The sequence below is a fragment of the Narcine bancroftii genome, chromosome 1 (assembly GCF_036971445.1).
Source record: "Narcine bancroftii isolate sNarBan1 chromosome 1, sNarBan1.hap1, whole genome shotgun sequence".
NCBI lineage: Eukaryota > Metazoa > Chordata > Chondrichthyes > Torpediniformes > Narcinidae > Narcine > Narcine bancroftii.
In genome coordinates, this window is record NC_091469.1 from 109,972,464 (window position 1) to 109,996,066 (window position 23,603).

The following is a 23,603-nucleotide window of genomic DNA, read 5'->3' on the forward strand; positions in this document are numbered from 1 at the left end:
TAGAAAGTCGTGCATTGTTTTATGAAAAGCTTTTCCAAATAATGTATTGTTTCTGAATGTGCTATTTGATTTCTGGGCATATTATAATTGGCGAAGCAAAAGTGAATTTGACACAAGATAAAATTATTTGGAAGTGCACTACTGGAATATTTGCCCCATAAATTATACTGGAATATTGGAATAAATTATACTGGAATATTGGAATATTTGGAATATTATGCAGGACCAGATTCAACAAGTCAGTGAACATTAACTTCAGATCCCTCTTGTGGAATATCTCCGAAGCCCAGCATCCTTTGCGTTTCTTATTGGATGGTCAAGAAATACACCAAGGTCTCTGTTTTCTAGGAAGACTAAGAGAAGCTAGGAGTACCGGGGAGAGGGGCCAACATGACAATGGCATGCCACATTTCCTGCAATCCAACAGTGGCTACAGCTCAATTTTATTTTCTCTCATCTATTATCCATGAACAACAGCAGAAGTCTCCCCAGATGTCCATTTTTCATTCCAATTGAAGAGCTGATTGAATATTATGTAAATTGCTTCACATCCTTGAAAATGTTAATATTGTGGCTGCATGAGGAACACAACATGATAAAAGAAAATAAGAACAGTTCTTAACCAGACAAAGCTGTAGATGAAAAAAAATCATATTCACTGAATGACCAGAATATTCAACTGACGAATCAATATGAATTAAATAATGAAAACGATAACCAAAAATATAAAAATGGTAAAATTATCTGGTTACATTCATTGGAATTAAATATGTTTTAATAGCCTGCAAATTGAAATGCCGTGTAGATATATATTTAAACTAATATGAAAATCATTAAATCAATAAACATTCCTAAGTGAGAAAAAACAGGTTGTGCTAAGGTGTTAGAATAGAGTGCCTTGGAGGCCTGACAGTAGAATTATGGAAGTGGCAATTGATCTGGAAACCTAATCTGGGACCATATAAAAATCAATAGGGAGTAAACGGAAATATGAAAATAAAAATCAATGGAGTAGGAACATGGTGAGGAAAATATTGATCGTGTGAAGAAAGAAGAAGAGAGACTTGCCTGTCCTAGCCCTTGGAGACCCCGTGTTCTAGCCCTTGGAGACCCCGTGTCCTAGCCCTTGGAGACCCCGTGTTCTTTTCAACAAGTTGTATCCTTTTGAAGTGTAATCACAGTTGTAATGTAAGAAGCATGGCAGCCAATTTTAACACACCCAGTAAAATTGCTATGTGATGATGACAGGTAATTTGCTCTTTTAGTAACATAATCAAGATTGCAGCAGGAAATCATTTCATCCATTTGTGAGAATGGGCAAAAGGCTATTTCAATAGCAATTTCTGGAAAAATAATATATCAAATGAAGCAGCTGTCTCTCTCATTGGAGAGAAACCTAATTTTTGAGCTTTTACAGTGAAAGCTGAGATACGTTAGCATGGATGATCCTTCTAATGAAACATCAGGCTGCAGGTGATAAATAGGAGGCGAGAAGAGTTTGTGCTTCATCTTTGTAAATCTGGCTGAGGAGCTATAGCAATTTTGTAGAAGAATGGTGGAGGGTGCGGTTGTGTCTATTGTGCCACAGATACAAGTACGAAAGCTCATCTACCCATTTTATAACTCTCCATTTAACACAAAAATCCTCTGAGTACTTGACAAAATTTTTGACATCCAAATAAATATATTTTCTGCAGCACTTTTTTATCTTGATATAATTCTGTCCTTTAATCACTCTTCACACGTTAGTTTATAGATGTGAGGACTGTTTCTATTCCCTGTTTATAAATTCATGCAGATGCCTTGTTAGACATTTTTCCAAGCAGAATGAATGATACTTTTTCTAAAGCTTGCAGTTATTTTATCCATGCTGATATTTCATGCAAAATAAGAGTGGCACTTTGAAATAATTCCTTATAATACTCAACAGCCATTCCCTCGAACTTTGCACAGCTAATGAGGCAGAGATAAGGAACAGAAGAATCCTGAGTCCTATGTTGGCCTGAAAGCTGGCTTAAATTGAAATATGAAGGAATACAGATAATTAGAAATTAAGGACTCCAGTTCAAACTTCATTTTAATTTTCAAGCTCTAATTTTTAAATCTTTTGTTATATCTCAAGCCACGAAGTGTTCAGTAGCTTAAGGTATTCTATATGAAGGTGGATTCACGTAGAATTATTAGTCACAATCAATGTAAGTAAAGCCTTCTGAAAGTCTGATGGATAAGCTTTATTCATCCATCTTCTCACCCTACAATGCATTAGCTCCTATCTTCATTACATGTCTACGACGATGAGACTGAAAGTTAAAATGTGAAATAGCAGCATAATTGCACAGGGCAAAAGGGCCAAGTCTTTGAAAAGGTATGCAGATGTAGGTTTTTAACATGCCTGGTGGCTTGTTGTTACAAACTAAATGATGTTACCTGAAGATCTCTGCTTTTGTTTTGCTCATTTCAGAAATATCAGCTGACACTTAAGATGGTTTCACTGCAGACATTATATAAATTGAATAACCAAAGGATAACTTTAATAATTTACCATTTTACAAAGTGACAAAATTCTGCCATGTACAGTTCACGTGCACATAATAAAGCACGATCTGCAGGCCTTTAATTGAACTCTTGTGAAAGAACCGTTAACACATGCACAGCAATGGAATGCAAACTGTGTCATTAAAAATAGAAATCGTGGAAAAAACTCAGCAGGTCAAGCAACGTCAGAGCAGAGAACCTGAGTTAACATGTCAGATTTATGACCCTTCAGAACTACTGAATTAGTGTTGTGCTATGAATTTTGCTTGGATTTTCACATCTCAAAAAGACTGATAAAAATAGAGGGTTTGGGGTGTGAGGTTGGGAAGGAGCTTTTTATAGGTCAGCACAACATCATGGGCTGAAGAGCTGGTATACTGTATGTTCTATGACTGCATCACTGTACTTCTTTTTCTCTTGCATTATGCCAAGTAAATATTTATTAAAGTCAAGTCAATTCAAGTCAAATTATTGTCATCTGATTGCACAAGTGCGACCTAATGAAACAGCGTTCGCTGATCCTCAGTAAAAAGCACGCAGACACACAGCCAGACACAACACCCATACAGACATACAATGCTTATTCTGGACATGTGTTCATATAAATAAATATATAAATAAATAAGTAAATAAAATCATGCATATTGTTTCATAAATATGAGAGTAGGTGATTAGTGTGAGACGTTCTTTTGGTCATTAAAGCTGAAGTAGATGCTGCAACTTCATGCCCCGCTATTTTTTAAATTAACTACCTATCTTATGTGTTTGTTGTCTATTTTTAATTTAATCACACTATTATAGGCTTTTCCATGAAGTACCTGTTCACCTGCAGCACATAAGAATAATGTGTATGAGAATTGTAATGGGTCTATGTTAATAGTAATATTTAGGTTAAGGTCAAGTTATATTCTTACAAAAAATTTATTAGGAAAGTAAATTATAGAGTTAAAATATTGTATATGTATTCTTAATATGTTAGTTATGAGCTGACATAGGGTCACACACTGGTCACAGCACATTTACAGAGAACCATTGTACTCAGAGAAGAGAGTTCATTTTTGGAATTGCAGCATCTTGGAAAGACAGAGCTAATAGATCTGAGGTGGTTCTTAATTATTCAAGATTAATGAAGTTGTTTCGTTATTAAAAACTGAAGTATCTAAGTACTCAATAAGAACTACTGAAGGAAGCCATCTCTTTTTAAATTAAACTACGTAAGGCCTCGAACATGCAAAATTAAACTCAGAGCCATGTGAGTGATATACTTAAGCCTGTGAAACAGAAGTGAGGTAATCTTGTGGAGATTACTAGGCAGAGGTATGAAGATCACATGATATACAAAAAACTATTGCTAACAGCTATTAAAGATTCCAGTAAATAGTTATGTGGTTGCCAAGAATTAGGATTGACCTCATTGATGATGTAACTGTCACATGATTTGGAGAAATATATTATTGAATTCAGACATTTTTAGATCAGTTCAGTTTGGAGAGTACAGAAGTCAAAACCCTGTGACACACAGGGTTTAGAACCTTGTGAAAAACAGGATTGAATTACAGTAACCAGAATAGATGTTGTGTGTTACTCCTGGGCAAAGGGGAATCCAGAATAAAAGGCTTTTGAAAAAAGGAAGACCACTTCATTGTCTCTTTGGAAAAGAGGACAGAATTCTACTGGGTCCATTTTTGTATGGTCACTTTGTTTAACTCTTGTCTTGGTTTGTGAATTCATCATGGAAGAAAATAGCCACATTTGCAGTCTCTTTAAAAAGATGGATGGAAAACAGATTCCAAAATCTTCTGTAAAAAAGATTTGATCTTGGGAAGACAGGAATTGTATGCTCCTTTTCATAGGAGGTATATTGGTGGCTCCAAAAATGGTCACTTCTATTTAAAGAATCTCTCAAGATATCTTATCAAATTAATTGTTAATAAAGAGGCCTGAAGTTATGATTTTTGATAAGCACTTTATAATTATATCTGAACTGAGAATTTAAGACCTTCAAGCAGGACTAAAATGATGCTGAAGTTTTAAAAATTGACTTTTCAGAGGGAGACTTTAATTACACAAACATAGTTTACATTTGTGCATAGTGGGGTTAAATTTAGAGTTAAGTTTAGAGATAAGTAAGAAATTTTATGTTATTAATAGTTTAATTAAAAAAAAACTATTATTTTGAATTAACATTGTCCTTTCAGTCCCAAACAAAAAAAATAAATAAAAGGGTTGTTAGTTCGTAACACAATAAACTCATTGTTGTTAGATAAATGTGTGGGTCAGGTATTCCCCTATGTTTAAAATGGGCCAGAAATGGAATTATTACTGGTCATACTGAAATCTTGACCAGGGATTTTGTAATCACAATTGACCTGAATGTTTAATTCTGTACTAATATATCTCCAGCTGAACTGATAAAGAGTTAACGGGTCAGGCAGCATTCATGGAGCGAAAATGACCCCATTTTGAGACTCATTAATTCAAGGTTAAGGTTGAGAGGTTATTTTAATCTTCATATAACAAATGTGACAAGAAAATCCTTGCCTTTTTCTCTGCTATTGGAGCTACCAGCTGAATCTCATAATGCCCTTTCATATCAAGCCTCTGCCTTGAGACCGGCTGTAAGTGAAGAGGGAAAACATAAACTTACCTTTCATGGAGCAGCTCCAAAAGCTGCTCCTGTGTCACATTCATGTTGAGCGGCGCCTCGTTGTGCCCTCTGGAGCTGATAGAGAAGGGGAAACTGGTGCTGTAGCCCCACCCATCATAAATATGCAGCAAGAGGGATGGCCATCTTCCCTCCCCATAATCCCCCATGCAGCTAGAACTATTCAGAGTGGTTCCAGCTGCATGGGGGATTATGGGGAGGGAAGACAGTCTTCCCTCTGCCACGTTTTGAGCCACTGATGAGCAATCTCAAAGGCCAAAGTGGCTCAGTGAGTGGCCAGAGCAGCCAATGGGGCTATTACAGCCCACACCGGCTGCCACTGATGGCCCCTGCCCTGATAGCTCCCACTGGTGCCTCCCAACCTGACGGCCCTTGCTGGCCACCCCTGCCCTGATGGCCCTCCCCCTGACAGCCTCCACCAGCCATCTCTGTCTTGATGGCCCCTGACCTGACTGGTCCCGCCGTCTGCCCCTGATCTGACATCTGCCGCCAGCCATCTCTGCCCTGATGGTCCCTTATTTGATAGCTCCCGCCCCCACCCCATGACCTGATAACTCTCTCCGCACCTCCCACAATCTGACGGCTCCTGCCGGCCCCCTTCCCTGATGGGGTCATGCAGGGAGAGAGATGAGTGGATGGGAGAAAGGGTGGAGATGGGTTGCTGACTGAGAGCGTCATCGTGATGTCATCAGCTTGCCCCTAACCAGCCGCTTGCAGCACCTGTACTTTCATGTGAGGTGGTGGAGCGCAGTACTCTGTCAATTACCCTTCTCCAAGAGAGATTGCAGTCAGCGCCTTGGAGCTGGCCACACTGCATTCATAGAGGTAAGTCTCCGGATGTAAGTGCAGAGAATCTCTGCCTTTACAGTCAGGCTTTTTCATTGCATGAAAATCCCTAGAGAGCCACAAGCTGATAACAAGGCACAGCTTATGGTGGCTGATGAGGTCCTTCTTCTCTTACTATAGTTTCTATCTCAATTGTCTACTTGCTGACATCACTAGTGACAGATTAAAGCATTCTTTTGTGTCTGCATTGCTCCCCATTGTGTGGAAGTATAGTTTATATCTCAATGCTAAAGCTTTGGATTTTAACATTTAAAAGAGAGACAAGATGGCTGACAAACCTTTAGTGTCATAAGATGGCTGAACACAGACTGCTGCAAATACGACCTTGTAACATGTTGTGAAATATGGTACTCAATGTGTTTTATAAGGACAGATAAGAAGATGGCTTGCATAATCATTATTAATTTTCTATTTTGCTTGTGAAAGACAAACACCAAAATGCCAGGCATCGGAGCGGCAAAACTATTTTTTATATAGAGAATATTAAGAGTGAGGGTCACTTTTCCCCTTACCCATTTGAAAATGTATAAATATAGAAGCACACCTCTGTATTTTTGAAGTGAGATCTGAGTGTCTACTTCAGACATCTCCTGATTAGTCATCCTCACTTCCCATATACAAATTTATAAAGGGTTAATAATATCTGTAGGCTTTGAAGAGATTTTTGCTGTGTGTTGATTTTCAGTCTGTGGTGCGCTGTTAGACAGAATCAGACACACACAAGCCTGTACAACAGGCTTTAATCCACAAAGACTTCCACAGAGCCAGGCTGGCTGTGGCTGCAGCAACTCTGTGTGAGGCCTCAGGAGGCCGGCGCAGGCTTATATCCCGGAGGGTGATAGACACCTGACCGGGTGGGGCTTGATCCATGATCCATTCAGCTGGCCAGGTATTGTCCTGTCCCCTTACACTCCTGCAGGTACAGAGGTTGCCCCCTGCAGTAGGCCGGCGGTACACTCCTGCAGGTACAGAGGCTGCCCCTTCAGTAGGCCGATGGTGTACCACCACACAGTCAGATTTCATTTCAGAGGTGCAGGCTGACTTCCACAACATGAGATTCTTATGTTAAAGATAAAATTCCTCACATTATTAAAGATGCACATGCTGCTTCCTATTTCATTTCACCCACCCTGCTTCCCTTCAGTTCTAACCAAACAGCATTTTCAGTTCTTCACTCCTCCCTTGACTGGTATCCATGTCAGCCGCTTGATGTAATTTTAATTATGGAGAATACTTTGGAAAAAATTTCATGCAGTGGGGTTACATTTTAGATGGGAAAATACAAACTTCAAGACCTCTTAAATGAATGAAAAGCCTATTTCCGTGCTGCAATATGCTTCCCCACATCCAAATGCCTTGGGACCTGGTGGTTTTCGGTTATTGGGTTTTTGTTCAGTTAACAGAACAATGCCTTTAAGCAGCCCAGTCGCATCAGCAGAATACCTGTACCAGCAGTCAAACAACAACAAAAAAACAACGGCAGGGTTTTTGAGCATTAAATAATGTTTAATGCATACAAAAAAAAAAACAACTTGATCTCTGCTCACAAAATACAACACTGGAAATTCTCCACGATGGATTTCTCAAATGTTTCCTCCATTGTCATCTGCCTCATTACCAATGATTTTTTTTCATCTCTCTTTGATTTTATAAACTGACGTGATTTCTTGTTCTGTTATGAATGCATGCTGCTCAATAGGTCCTTCAATAGGTCCATCACACATTTTTTCCATGTCATCTCTAGGCCTTTAGGTTTCTGCAGTGTTAACCAAGTCGTCATTATCGTGCTCACCTTGTTGCAGAACAATTTCAGCTATTTCACCAGCTGACAGTGAATGACAACTGTACCCTCATTATCAATATTAAAAACTTCTTCAGTATCCTCTTTTTCCAGCTTACTGACAGACTCTGAACCTAAATCTTTTCCATATGTAAGGTCACACAACTTTTTTTTCCTAAACTGACACATATAGTCTTTCAAAATGACCATCTTCTTTATCGTCATCTCTGAACATACCATATATTTTGGCGTTTAAGTCCACCAGCAGATAGGTTGACCCCCACTCTTTTAGCCTCATTTTAAAGGTTTATATGGTCTACATGAACTTTTCATTTTGACACACTCTTGTATGGGAGAGGAGTGTGGAAAATTAGATCACATGAATGGCATCATGAAGAAAGCCTCTATTTCCTCAGGAGTTTGCAGAGGAGCTAGTGGAGTTGTTCAAGTGTACCAGTACGGACTTGAAGGGCCGACATGGCTTGTTTCCATGCTGTAAATGGTTATATGGTTATATGGTTATGTTATATCTGGTGTATAAATCAACCCCCATATTTCAGGCTGTCCAGACCTCCCAGGAACAAGCCAAATTTTTTTAAAACCTCCCATTTGTAAAACATCCCAAGCTGTAAATCGAATTGACATCAGTCTGGTTTTTTCTTTTGGTTGAATTTATGATCTCAAAAGTATATCCAGTGTATAAATCGACCCCTCCCCACCTTTTTATGAGAAAATGTTTAGGGTTTCATGACTCAACTTATATATGTTAGTTGCAGGCCAGAGATTGTGCCAGGCATGTACAACTGTGTCTTTAGTCACTTTGTTCCAAGCAATGGCAACAGCATTAAATGCCATCCTTCATGGTAAACTCCTCTTGGAAACATACCACACCCAAGCCTCTGTTCACTGCTAACAGCATGCTGTTATAAAAAGTGTTTTTATAATCATTTTCTTCAGTGATGTAAGGATACCTTGGTCACATGGCTGAATTAAGGAAGCCACATTTCGGGGGAAGGTAGATGACATGAACGTGATCATATTTTTCAACTTGTAACATAATTTTGGCACCACAAAAAGTTTGATAAATGGATCATTTTAGTTAACGGAACTTCTGATAAAGGGTAATGTGCTATATTAATTTACGATCAAAAAATCAATGTCAGTGGGATTCCAATATATGAGCGCTTTGTTGGTTTGGAGAGCTGAAACACTATTTTACTGTATATTTAACTCAACAGTTTCTAATTATTCACATATTGAAAGACTGGATATGGCCTATTTAAGCCAATATTGTGAATATTAGAGACTCATGGATAATCAATGATAACAGGTATCTGAAAAGACATGATTGAATTTAGCATATCCCTTTTCACAAACTGATTCTGCCACAGCATGATGACATAGCCATGCATTCCATCTTTGTAGGTTTTAAACTGCCTCAGCCATATTGCTGCCTGGCCCATTGAACCAGGTACAATGTGTAATTGATAAATATTGGGAGGAATTTGATAAGATTAGGGGGTTACATACATACACACATACACACATTTTAAAATAGATCTTATTTGAAGTACTGAATAATTCATTTTCATTAACATTGCAGGATCTATGGAGAATGTTATGCATATTTCACAAGTAGGTGCTAATTGAAATGATGTCATGAAATGAACAGACCATTGTCTTGAATTGGAGAAAGGTTGGCTGGTTGAATAACTACAGAATGCTCACAGAAAGGTCAAACCTGGGTTTTGTTTATCTTAGACAACAGATGGGAGCAGAAGGATAACTCCTGTTGTTTGCTGAAGAAGGTGGGGTTTTTTTTTGCAAGTGAGAGAGTCCCATGGGCTTCCTGGCAGTCTCAGTTGGAGAAAGAGAGGGAGAAGAGGCAAAGCTCTCTCAGTTAGTATGTGTGACACTGAAAGCAGCTGAACAGTGCAAGCCACGAAGCTTGTTGAAACAGAAAGCTCCAGATCAGTGGATGGCTGAAAGTGCTATCTGTCTGATCTTTCCCTTGGAATAAGCGGAACAGAAAGGAACTCTGTGGTAGCCTGAAAGAAAGAGATTATCATCTGGAGAACCCTGATGGTTCAAATTTCATCCGCGAGACATTGAGGTGACTAATGGTGGTATCTCAGTTGTGGAAATCCTGGAACAGCAAATCTCTCTCTGCAAACCATACAAGAACCTTTCTGAGTGGTAAATGTTTACCTTTCGAGCACCAAAGCCTGGTGAACTTTATGCATGTTAAATTCTGTGCACAGTATAAGAATTGTCTAGAACCAGAGAACTTGGAAGAAGGAGAAGTGAGATTGAACCATGAACCAAATAGCTTTTCTTAAATTTACACAAACATTACATACACATGCACTTAGAATTAGAAAAGGATTAATTTGGATTAGCTAAGTATAGAGATAAGTTCAAGTTTGATTCTGTTTTTGTGTTTAAAGTTAATTAAAACAACTTTTGTTTAAATAACTACTTGGCTTGGTGAATTTCTATTGCTGCTGGATTTTGGGGTCCTTTGGGTTCGTAACAAATGAGCCACACCAAATTTCAGGTAAGATCATTGATGATTATTTTTGTAATACAAAATATGAGCTATTTTATTGCTTGCAGCTAATTGAAGACATTGAACCATAGAGCATTACTGCACCGAAACAGGTCTCTTCAGATCTTCTAGTCTGTGCCAAACCATTTCTTTTTGTCTAGTCTCACTGACCTGCACCAGTTCCATGGCCCTCCATACTTCTCCCATTCATGTACCTGTCCAAATTCCTCTTAAATGTTAAAATTGAACCTGCATTCACCACTTCAGCTGGAAGCTCATTGTACATCCCCACTACTCTCTGAGTGAAGAAGTCCCCCCTCACGTTCTCCATAAACGTTTCCCTTTCACTCTTAAACCATGTTCTCTGGTTTGTATTTCACCTACCCTCAGTGGAAAAAAAAACCTTTCTGCATTTACTCTGTCTATCTCCCTCATTATTTTAAATACCTCTATGCTCCAGGGAATAAAGTCCTAACCTGTTTAACCTTTCCCTGCAACTCAGTTCCTGAAGTCCAGGCTGAAGTCCTAGTAAATCTTCTCTGCACTCTTTCTATCTTATTAATATCTTTCCTGTAGTTAGGTGACCAAAACTGCACACAATACTAAAAATTTGGCCTCAACAATGCCATAAAGAACTTTAACTTATCATCCCAACTCCTGTACTCAAACTTTGATTTATGAAGGCCAATATGCCAAAAGCTTTCTTTACAACCCTATCCACCTGTGATGCCACTTGCAGGGAATTATTTATCTGTATTCCCAGATCCCTCTGCTCTACTGCACTCCTCGATGCCCTACCATTTACTGTATATGTTCTTCCTTGGTTTATCCTTTCAAAATGCACCACCTCACACTTGTCTGCATTAAAATTCCATCTGCCAATTTTCAGCTAATTTTTTCAGCTGGTCCAGACCCTTTTGCAAGCTTTGAAAACTTCCTTTGCTGTCCACAGCACCCCCAATCTTAATGTCATCTACAAACTTGCTGATTCAATTGACCACATTATCATCCAGATCATTGATATTGATGACAAACAACAATGGTCCAGCACCAATCCGTGAGGTACACCACTAGTCACAGGCCTCCAGTCTGAGAAGCAATCATCCACCACTACTGTTTGGCTTCTCCCATCCAGCCATTGTCAAATCAAGTTCACCACTTCACCATGACTATCCAGCATCTAAACCTTCCTGTCAAATCTCCTATGTGGTACCTTTTCAAAGGCCTTACTAAAGTCCATGTAGACCACATCCACAGCCTTTCCTTTATCAACTTTCCTGGTAACCTCCTCTTAAAAAAAAAACTCTACAACATTCAGTAAACATGACCAAACAATGACAAAGCCATGTTGACTACCCCTAATCAGTCTATGGCTATCCAAAATAATTGTATATCAATTCTTTTAGAGCAACTTCTAATAATTTAGCTACTACTGATGTCAGGCTCACTGGCCTGTAATTTCCATGATTACTTTTGGAGGCTTTTTTAAACAACACAACAACATGAGCTACCCTCCAATCTTCTATGATACACCCATAGATAAGGACATATTAAATATTTATGCAAGAGTCTCTGCAATTTCTACACTATTGTCCCTCAAGGTCTGAGGGAATATCTTGTCAGGCCTTGGGAATTTATCCAAACTTATTTGCTTTAAGACAGAAAGCACTCCCTCTTCTTTAATCTGTGTAGGTTCCATGATCTTACTGCTTGCTTTCAAGAATCTGTGCCCTTTTCCTAAGTGAATATTGATGAAAAAAATTGAGACTTTTCCCATCTCTTTTGGCTCCATACAAAGCCGACCACTCTGATCTTCAAGCGAACCAATTTTGTCCCTTAATATACTTGTGGAAACCCTTAGGATTTTTCTTCACACTGGCTGCCAAAGCAACCTCATGTCCCCTTTTAGCCTCCTGACATCTTTCTTGAGGATTTTCTTGAATTTTTTATACCTCTCAAGTATCTCATTTGCTCCATATTGCCTATACCTGTTATACACCTCTCCTTTCTTCTGAACTAGATCCCCAATATCTCTTGAAAACCAAGGTTCCTTATGCCTTCTAACCCTGCTTGTGATCCTGAGAGGAACATACAAACTCTACTCTCAAAATTTCACCTTTGAATTCGATGAGCATTTTGTCTGTGTTTGGACTGCAGAGAATGAGGATTAAATTATGTTCCTAGAGTAGAACTGATAAGCACAGTTGGCAGAATTTCTGGGAAAAGAGAAAAGTGGCTCAAACCTGAATGTACGCTGTGAATGGCACAGTCTTCCTCGTTAGAGAAGATGGAGACAGGTTTTTCATAAACTATCAATACTGATCTCCTTTAACTTGATCAGTAGCAGAGTGAATATTTCCCAGTCCATCGAGTCTGGCAGAACTTTTAATCAAGAGCTGATCTAATTCTCCACTTCAGCCCCACTGCCTGGCCTTTTCCCCATAATTTTTGATGTCCTGGCTAATCATTAATCGCTGCCTTAAATACACTCAGTGACCTGGCCTCCATAAATGCCTGTGGCAACAAATTTCACAGATTTACCACTCTCTGGCTGAAGAAATTCCTCCGCATCTCTGCTCTAAACAGAAGCTCTTCAATGCTGAAGTTGTTCCCTCTTGTCCTAGAATCTACAACCTTGGGAAACAACCTTTCTACATCTAATCTCTCCATGCCTTTCAACATTCAAAGTGTTTCAATGAAATCCTCCCTCATTCTTTTAAATTCCATTGAGTACAGCACAAGAGCTTTCAAATGTTGCTCATATGATAACTTTTCACTCCCGGAATCATCCTTGTGAACTTCCTCTGAACATCTTTTCTCAAATGAGGAGCCCAAGCAACCTAATCCAGAGTTTCAAGTGTGGTCTCACCTTATAAATCCTCAACATCACATCTCTGTTCTTGTATTCTATTCCCCTTGAAATGAATGCAAGCATTGCATTTGGCTTCTTCACCACCAAGTTTGCCTTCAGACTATCCTGCATGAGGACTCCCAGGTTCCTTTGCATCAGAATATTTTAAATTTTCTCCCATTTAAAAAAATATAGTCCACTTTTGCCTCTTCTCTGCCCATTCTCTTGATCTAAGACCTTCTGCTGACTTCCTGTTTATTCAACAGTATATGCTCCTCCACCTACCTTCATATCATCTGCAAATTTGGCCACCAAACTATTTATTCATAAAGAAGTGGAAGGATGGGTCAGTGCATTTGTGAATGATATGAAAGTTGGATGACTTGTGGATAGTGTTAGAAGGTTACAGAGTTGGGCAGAAAAGTGACAGATGCCATTCAATCTGGATTAGTGTGAGGTGATGCATTTTGGAAGATCAAACCAAAAGGCTGAGTACAGGGTTAATGGTTGGTTACTTAAGAGTGCAGAAGAACAGAGGGACCTTGGGTTTCAAATCCATACATCTCTTAAGGTTGCCTCTCAGGTTGATAGGAGAGTTAAAAAGGCCTATGGGATTGAGTTCAAGAGTTAAGAGGTCATGTTGCAAATCTACAATCTAAAAATGATATGCTCATACCTCAGCAAATACGGTTCCATACAGATGAAATTTCCCTTTTTAATAATGGTCTCACTTCACCTCTGCACTGTCTCTAAATTGTCAGACTACTTGTCGGACAATCTGCAGCAGATAACCAGAAACCCTCTCTGAATAAATATTGAAAGACTAGTCTCCTATGCCTCATGTCATCGAACATTCCAGCACAGTACAGGCCCTTCTGCCCATGACATTGGGCTGACCTGTATCAATCTACTCCACAACAATCTAACTGTTCCCTAATTGACAGTTTTAAAATATCTTTATTGTACCAACATTCCAGATCCCCACCACTCTCTGTGCAAATATTCTTTCACTCAATTTAAATAGATGTCTTCTGATATTGGCTAATGTTGCCCTGAGGAAATAAGGTTCCTTATCATAATATCCATTCTTCATCACCTGATTTCATCTCTTTCCCATCATACCTAATCCAGAGTTGTGCTTTAGAATGTATGGAACTCTATTTGCTTAGGTATGAGCCTATCATTTTTAGATTTTAGATTTAGAATACACATCAGCTCTTTCTTTCGAGTTGCTGATTTCGTTTCTGTGACATCCACAGTATCTGCTCCTGATCTGCTGGTGAAAATTTCATCCGGGCTCTCTTACCTCTGAACTTGACTACCCTATTGCACTCTCAACTGACCTTTCCAATTCTTCCTTCTGAAATCCTGAGGTCATCCAAATTCTTACTGCCTGGGACCTATGCTGCACCAAATTCTGTTCTCCAATCCTCCCACTGATATTTGAAACAATTCAACAAATTATATTGATTTATTTTATTTTTAATCTCCTTGATGATCTTTCACTCTTTACAAATTCTTCCAATCTGACAGTCCTCGGAGTTCCTCCATTTTCGGCTTCCTGTGTGCCTTTGATTTTAAATACTCCACCAGATACCAGCACTGCTTTTCACTGCCAGTTTAATAGACTCTGGAACTCCTTTCCTTAATCTCTACATTTTTCTTGTCAATAAATAGATATCAGATTTATTGTCAGAGTACATACATGACACCACATACAACCTGAGATTCGTTGTCTTGCAGATGAGGCAGATTAACCACATATTGGTAGTGCAAAAAAAAACTACAAATGTAAACAAAATGTCTGCAAAACAGAGAGAGAGAGAAAAAAATTGATAAAAGTGCAAAAGAAAGTGTCCTTAAATGAGTCTCTGATTGAGTTTGTTGTGGAGGAGACTGATGGTGTTGGGGGGTGGGGGAGGGGGCGGGATGGATAGCAGCTGTTCCTGAACCTGGTGGTGTGAGTCTTGTGGCACCTCTACCTTTTTTCTGATGGTAGCAGCGAGAACAGAACGAGTGCTGGGTGGTGTGGATCCGTGATGATGGCTGCCGCTCTCTGATGGTAGTGTTCCCTGTAGATGTTCTCGATGGTGGGGAGGGTTTTGCCTGTGATGTCCTGGGCTATGTCCACTACTTTTTGCAGGGCTTTACACACAGTGGTACTGATGTCCCCATACCAGATCGTGACGCAGTCAGTGAGCACTCTATAGAAATTTTTCGGGGGTTCCAATCTCATACCAAGCCTCCCCAAACTCCTGAGATAGTAAAGGCACTGATGTGCTTTTTTTAATGATGCCATTAGTCTGTTGGGTCCTCTGTTAAGGTGTTCCTTAAAATGAATCTTTTTGTTTGAGTCTTATAGTCAACTTCCTTTATGTTTCCTTAAGTAGCTTAATGTTTATGTTTTTCAGAAGCTGTGAACGTTGATTTTATGTAATAAAAGTAAATAAAAATTGTCATTGTACCGTTCATGAATATTCTTAGCTGTTAATGAAGCTGAAAATAATGGAAGATCAAATGAAGCCCCCATGCTCCCCCTCAGCCTTTTGAGCTACACTCATTTGTTTTTTTGAGCCATGACTTGACATGAATTTTGGCAAGAGCTGGAATCATCAGGGACTCGGTGCTACCAGGTGTATGTCTTCTTCCAGTGTATGCTTTGTCATTTATTCAGTGGGACCTAGCCAAAACCCTGACAACATTAGAGCAATTATTTCATCCTCTAACCACACAACCCCTGCCGGCATTCAAGCAGGCAGGAAAACTTTCCAGTTTACTGAGTTTGGAAGTACTAAATTACTGGACTTTAGGTTTTAGTCTCCAAAAGAAACACATACTCCAAAATCTAAAATAAATTAAATCCAATTTCCCAATTTGACACGAAGCTGGAATGGATCATTCTCTTGGTTTTTCATGATTGCATTCAAATTTTCAGCATTGTATAAACAAAGATTCTCATTTACATTTTAACATTAATTTTTAAAAGGAAATTACTATTTTATTTTGTCTTTCCTGCTCTCATTATATTTTGAAAACTACAAGTTTTTATTTAAAAATTGAGAAGCATATTCTGTATCAGAAGGTTTAAATGACTGGAGTTGAACTAAAGGTACTTACAACGATCTGTGCTTGTTTCCTGGGTGAATATTGATGGGGAAAAATAAACTTATTTAAGATTTTCCCATCTCTTATGGTTCCAGACAAAACCGACCACTCTGGTCTTCAAGGGGACCAATTTTGTCCCATACTATACTTTTGCTCTTAATATACCTGTATGTTCACATTGTCAAAGCAACCTCTGTCATTTTTTCCCTTCGTCATTTCTTTCTTCAGGTTTTTCTAGCATTTTATATACTCAAGTATTTCATTTGCTCCATGTTGCCTATATCTGTTATACACCTTTCTCTTCTGAATCAGATCACCAATATCCCTCAAAATCCAAGTTTCCCTATGCCTGCTAACCTTGCCTAATCCTGACAAGAAAATATAAACTCTGTACTCTCAAAATTTTACATTTGAAGGTTCTCCATTTACCTTACACGTCCTTGCCTGAAAGCAACTTATCCCAATTTATGCATTCTAGACCCCCTTTCTCACTTCCTCAAAATGAGCATTTCTTCATCAGCCTGAGGCCCAGACATATTCTCCTCCATCATTAACTTGAAACCAATGGCATTATGATCACAGGACTCAAAATGTTCCCCTACACATAATTCTGTAACTTGTCTCATCTTGTTCTCTAATAGGAAATCCAGTATTGCATTCTCTCTAGTTGGTATCTCTATGTATTGATTTAGAAAACTTTGCTGAACACTTAGTAAACTCCAAGCCATCCAGCCCTTTTACAATTTGGAAGTCGAAGTCAGTATGTGGAAAATTGAAATCTCCTATATTCACAACCTTATGTTTTGTGCAACTGTTTGCTCTCTCTCTCTCTCCCTCTCTCTCTCTCTCTCTCTCCCTCTCCCTCTCCCTCTTCCTCTCCCCTCTCTCTCTCTCTCTCTCTCTCTCTCTCTCTCTCTCTCTCTCTCTCTCTGCAGATTTGCTCCTCCAATTCTCATTGACTACTGGGCAGTCAACAATCTAACCCTATGAGTGTGGTCATACCTTTTTCATTCCTCAGTTCCACCTATATAGCCTGAGTAGATGAGCCCATTAGTCTGACCTAGCTGTGATATTTTCCCTGGTGAGCTTTGCCACTCCCCCTTTCACCACATCCCCTGCCATTCTATCACATCCAAAGCAATGGAAGCCTGGAACATTGATCTGCCAGTCCTGCCCCTCCTGTAACCAAGTTTCACTAATGGCCAGAATGTCATAATTCTGCATGCCAATCTATGCTCTTAGCTCGTCTGCCTTTCCTACAATACTCCTTGCATTGAAATAGATGCACCTGAGAATACTTCCACCACGTTGAATCTATTGATTTCTAACAAAGCATGCAATTTTAAAATTACCTTTTCCCTCCTCCACTCCTCTATCTGCTCTGGTATTCTGATTCCCCTCCCCATGAAAATCTAGTTTAAACCTATCAGAGCAGAATGAGCAAGTCTTTCCTCAAGGCTATTAGTCCTCCTCCAGTTCAGATGCAATCCATCCTGTCGGAAAAGGTCTCACCTTCCCTGGGGAAGCCCAATGATCCAGAAACCTGAAGTCCTCCCTCCTGCTCCATGTCTTTAGCCACATGTTAAGCTGCATTATCCTCCTATTTCTAACCTCACTAGCATGTGTCACAGGTAGCAATCATGAGATCACAGCCCTGGAGGTCCTATCCTTCAACCTAGCACCTAACTCCCTGAACTCTCCTTGAAGGATCTCCTCACCTTTCCTACCCATGTCATTGGTCCCTATATGGACCACAACATCTGGTTGCTCACCCTCCCTCCTGAGAATGCTGTGAACTTGATCTGAGATATCGCAGACGCTAACACCAGGGTGGTAACATACAACATGGCATACTTCCACACAACCTCTTATCTGTTCCCCTAACTATGGAATTCCCTATCACAACAGCTCACCTCTCCCCCGTCCCCCCCCCCCCCCGCTTCCTTTCTTAGCCACAGGACCAGACTCTGTGCCATCACGGAGACCTGATCATCGTGGCTTGAGCCTGGTTGGTCATCCCTCCCAACAGTATCCAAAATGGTATATTTTATTTGTTTTTGAGGGAGAGAGCCTCAGGGGTGTCCTGCACTGCCTGTCTGTTCCATTTACCTCTCCTGAGTCTCATCTATCTACCTTCCTCTTGCCTCCTAGGTGTAATGATGTCCCTGTAACTCCTGTCTATCCTCTGTCTCCCGAATGATCCAGAGATCATCCAACTCCAGCTCCAGTTCCTTGACTCAGCTTGTCAGGAGCTGCAGCTGGATGCACTTCTCTCAGATGAAGTCATCAGGGACACTGTTGGCTTCCCTGACGACCCAGATTTTTCAAGAGGAGCATTGCCCTGCCTTGGCTGCCATCTCCACTGTTTATGGCTAGAGGAACTAAACATATGATATATAAAACCTGCCCTTACCTGTGCCTACCTGCTGAATCCTTTTCGCTCCTTCAACTCCTACTATTCCTCACCTCTAACCTGTTCTCGCTGAAGCCCATTGACCCCAAGCCTCACCACTCTGGCTCAGCCCACTTCAATGATGACCGCTCCCTTGATGACTCATTGCTTGTTGATGTGATCTCGGTGGGCTGGTTTTCGCGCTGATGAAAGGCTCAGGTCTGAAATGGTAGTTTCCATTTACTCATGACCTGCTGAATTCCTGCAACGCACTTCTGTATTGCACTTGACCCTGCCTACTACAGATTTTTCTGTTTAACTGCTTTGTTGCTGTGTCTCCATGTCCCTGTTTATCAAATGTTCTGTTCTCAGGACTAGTAGCTTTCCAAGTAAAGGTCTGCTTGTCTATACAATAGGGGCCTTACATTCTGCTGTGATGTGAGTGAATTTATCTTACATCTTTCCTGACTTTTCACATAGTTGGCTCAAGGGTCACAGGAAACAATGCACAATGTTATTCCATGGGTTTCTGCAGCTGAAATTATGCTAGATGTGTCTTATTTTCTCCCTTAATTTCTGCTCCCTGAACAAGTCTCCTCCAACAATGATCCTTGTGGTAATCTTGCTGCTAATTTTTTTTAACACAAAGATAAATTCTTGTTTTAGTACCTTGCAGGAGGTTAGGACCACCAACATTATTTATTTTATCGTAGGTGCCTGCAGCCCACACCTCGAGCCAATGCCGGAAATGGCCGTCGAACATGGTGACCGGCAAGACCTCGCAAGGGCTCTGATGCCCCTTTCCATAGGCCACTGGTGGAATGGTGACACTGGCCAATCACCACCGCTGGATCCCAGGGGACCCCATCAAGGCCCGGATGCTGGAACCAACCAATCAGTGGCCGGTCTGCTCCAGCCACACCTTGGTGGTGATTTGGCCGAGCTCACTATAAAAGGCAGAGCTGCCCCTGAATAAACACCATGTCGAATACACTCTGCTGATGTGGGTGTCTTCTTTCCTCTGCAAGTTTCGAGTTACAGACCAGGAGCTACACCTGTGAGCTATAACCTGGCTGTAGTAGTAGTAGTAGTGACCCTGACCAGTCCAAATGGCGTTTTGGACCTGACGATGGAGCAACAACCCGAGATCAACACCATAGCATTGAAGCTGCCCGGCTTCTGGACTGTCCAATCACGGGTGTAGTTTCAGCAAGCCAAGGAGGAGTTCATCATTCGAAAGATCTCCGAGGATGACATGCGTTACTATCACGAGGTTGAGGGATGCAGTGGACCACAATCTGCACTTTGGATTCATCTACCTCGAGGACATTCTCACCACCAGCCACTAGCCCCCTCAACCAGGACATGGCAGCCTGGATTACCGATTTCCTCCAGCTGCCCCCAGAACAAGGTATGTGGCCATCAAAGAGCTACTAACTGGCACTCTCGGCCTCTTAAAGCGCAAGCGCGCTGTGCATCTGCTGCATATCGATGACTTGGGGGACAGGGCCCCTTCCGCCCTCAAGAGCAACATGATTGCTCTCTGCAATGGCCAAACCTCCTGCCCGGTGTTCCAGCAAATATTCCTGGAGAGGCTGCCCAGGGACATCCGGCTGCTCATTGTGGAGGTGGACTTCGAGGACTCTAGAAAGGTGGCCACCCGAGCAGACATGCAATGGGCGGTGAAGAGGAACACCTGTGCTTTGATCGACCAGGTGACAGCACCATGTCAACAGCACCCAGCCACTAGGAACATCGACCGGCTATCTAACCAGCCGTCCGACCGATCATCCGACCAGCCTTTCGACCGATCATCCCACCAACCGTCCGACCGATCATCTGACCAGCCGTCTGACCGATCATCCGACCAGCCTTTCGACCGATCATCCGACCTGCTGTCCGACCAATCATCCGACCAGCCATCCGATCGAGACATCCATTGGTAAGCTGTACTGTTACTATCATCAACAATGGGGTTCTGATTACCGGTGATGCTGATTCCCCTCACGTTCCAGGGGAATATCTGGGCCGGCCGGCTGTAGTTAATGGCTGCAACAACTGGCCAACTGCATAGCCTCCTACATATTCAGGACTCACTGTTGGGCTGACGCTTCTTAGTGGACACTGGGGCACAATACAGCATCATCCACCCACCAGCCTCAAGGCTCACTGCAGGAAAATGGGCTGAAAATGCCAAGTGGAAAATGGCTCCAGTATACAAACGTTTGGCACCTGTTCCATGCCCCTCTGCTTCAGGAACCACCGGTTCACCTGGAAGTTCACTGTGGCAGCCATCCAGCAACCACTTTTAGGTGTTGACTTCCTAAGGACCCACTCCCGCCTGGTAGACATCACGCCCAGACATTCCAACTGCTCTCGCTCAAGGGCATCAAGCTCACCGAACCCCACCTGCACTTAGTGAGTACTGCAACCAACGAGTTTGTCAAGATCCTAATGGATTTCCCCACCATCACCACACCTCACTTCCATTCAGCAGAACCTAAACATGGAGTGAGGCACCAGATCACATCTGAGGGACTTCCCCTCCATGCCAGGATGCACTGCCTCGCCTCCCCAACCCACCCCCCATAAATTTACTTGGCCAGGGATAATTTTTTTTTTAAATGGAGGAGCTGGGCATCAAGCTCCTGGGCTTCAACCTCCACATAGTCTCCAAATCAGCAGGTGGCTGAAGGCTGTCACCAGATCCCGGTTCACCCAGAGAACATCCCAAAGACAGCCATCATAACCCCTTAGGATTGTTTGAATTCCTCTGCATGTTCTTTGAGTTAAAAAATGTGGCTCATTCTTTCCAGAGGTTGAGGGATGCAGTGGACCACAATCTGCGCTTTGGATTCGTCTACCTCGAGGACATTCTCACCACCAGCCACAGCACGCCACCCACTTACGGCATCTGTTCTCCAGGCTGAGTGATTTTTGCCTCACCATCAACCCAGCCAAGTGTCAATTGGGACAGGAAACTATTGACTTCGTGGGCCATCGAATTGATCATCACGGGGGAAGATTGTTGCCAGAAAAGGTGGAGGCTATCCGCGCTTTCCCCATTCCTTCAATGGTGAAAGGGCTACAGGAGTTTGCAGGTATGGCCAACTTCTATCACCGGTTCATACCTCCAGCAGCATGAGTCATGAGCCCACTCTTTCCCCTCATTGGCAGGGCCCAATAAAAACTTGCAATTGACCCAAGAGGCCACCGAGGCCTTCCAGGACACTAAGAATGTTCTTTCCAATGCCGCACTCCTCGTGCACCCGTTGGAACCAAGGGGTTAAGTAATCATGGAAAATATGCCTATGTATTGCGGATGATGTTATAGTGTACTTAACAGAACCAGAACTATCAATAAAAGAATTATATAAGAAATTGAAGGAATATGGAGAAGTGTCGGGTTACAAGATAAACGTAAATAAAAGTGAAGCAATGCCTATGAATAATGCGGATTTCTCAAAATTTAAGAAGGAATCTCCATTTAGATGGCAAATGCAGGCAATAAGATACCTAGGTATACAAATAAACAAAAATCTCGGCCAATTATATAAACTCAATTATTATCCACTAATGAAAAAATTACAGGACGATTTAGAGCATTGGAAAGATTTACCACTAACACTAATAGGAAGGATAAACTGTATTAAAATGAACATTTTTCCAAGGATATTATACTTATTTCAGGCATTGCCAATACAACTGACAGAAAAATTCTTCAAAGAGTTAAAGAAAATAATAAGGAAATTTTTATGGAGAGGGGGGAAACCGAGGATAGCATAGATAAATTAACAGAATGGTATAAACAAGGAGGCTTACAATTGCCAAACTTTAAAAATTATTATAGAGCCGCACAATTAAGATACCTATCAGATTTTTATCAAACAAGGGAAAAACCAGACTGGACGAGATTAGAATTAGATAAAATAGGGGAAAAGATACCTGAACACATATTATATAAATGGGATGAAAAATTGGTACAACATAGAACTTCTCTAGTATTACATCATCTCCTCAATATTTGGAAGAAGATTCATGTAAAAACAAATGATCAATTACCAAAACTAATATTGACGCAAAATAAGTTACTCCCTTTTACAATAGATAACCTTTCCTTTAGAGAATGGGAAAAAAAAGGGATTAAAAGAATAGAAAATTGTTTTTCAGGAAGTAGATTCTTATCCTTTGAACAAATGAGAGATAAGTACAATATAACTGGAGATACAGCGCTGGCATATTACCAACTGAGATCCTACTTGAAGGATAAATTAGGAAGCAATTTGAGTTTGCCAGAGGGAAGTAACCTTGAATATGTGATTACAGATACAATGTTAATCAAAAGATTTATAACAAATATGTATATTAAACTGCAAGAAAAGGAGAATGAGGAAACAAATGGTAAAACTAAACAAAAATGGGAACAAGATTTAAATATAAAGATAAGAAAGGAAACATGGGAGAAATTATGTTCTGGAACGATGAGAAATACAATAAATACGAGGCTACGTATGATACAATATAACTGGTTACACAGACTATACATTACACCTCAAAAGTTAAATAAATGGGACCCAACAGTATCTGATAGATGTTTTCGATGTAAAAAAAGAAATGGGAACAACAATTCATGCAATCTGGACATGTGAGAGAGTAGAAAAATTTTAGGAAGATCTCAATCAGATATTAAATAAAATAACAGAAAACAATATACCAAAGAATCCAGAGACCTTTCTCCTAAGTAACATAAAAAACAAAGAATTTGGAATTGATTTGGAGGATGCACAAAAAAGATTTGTTAAGATAGCTCTAGCCGTAGCAAAAAAATGTATTATGTCAACCTGGAAATTGGAAGATAATCTGAAAATACAACAATGGTAT

At 40.6% G+C, this 23,603-nt stretch overlaps 1 long non-coding RNA gene across 1 annotated transcript in view; it reads left to right on the forward strand.

Moving 5' to 3' along the window:
* The window catches only part of LOC138742389 (uncharacterized), a 47,718-nt gene extending 28,020 nt beyond the window's left edge, over window positions 1–19,698 (forward strand). The window contains exon 4 of the long non-coding RNA XR_011344143.1: window positions 19,436–19,698. This is a non-coding gene — a long non-coding RNA (uncharacterized lncRNA). The remainder of the gene's footprint in view (window positions 1–19,435) is intronic.
* Window positions 19,699–23,603: the final 3,905 nt, after the last annotated feature.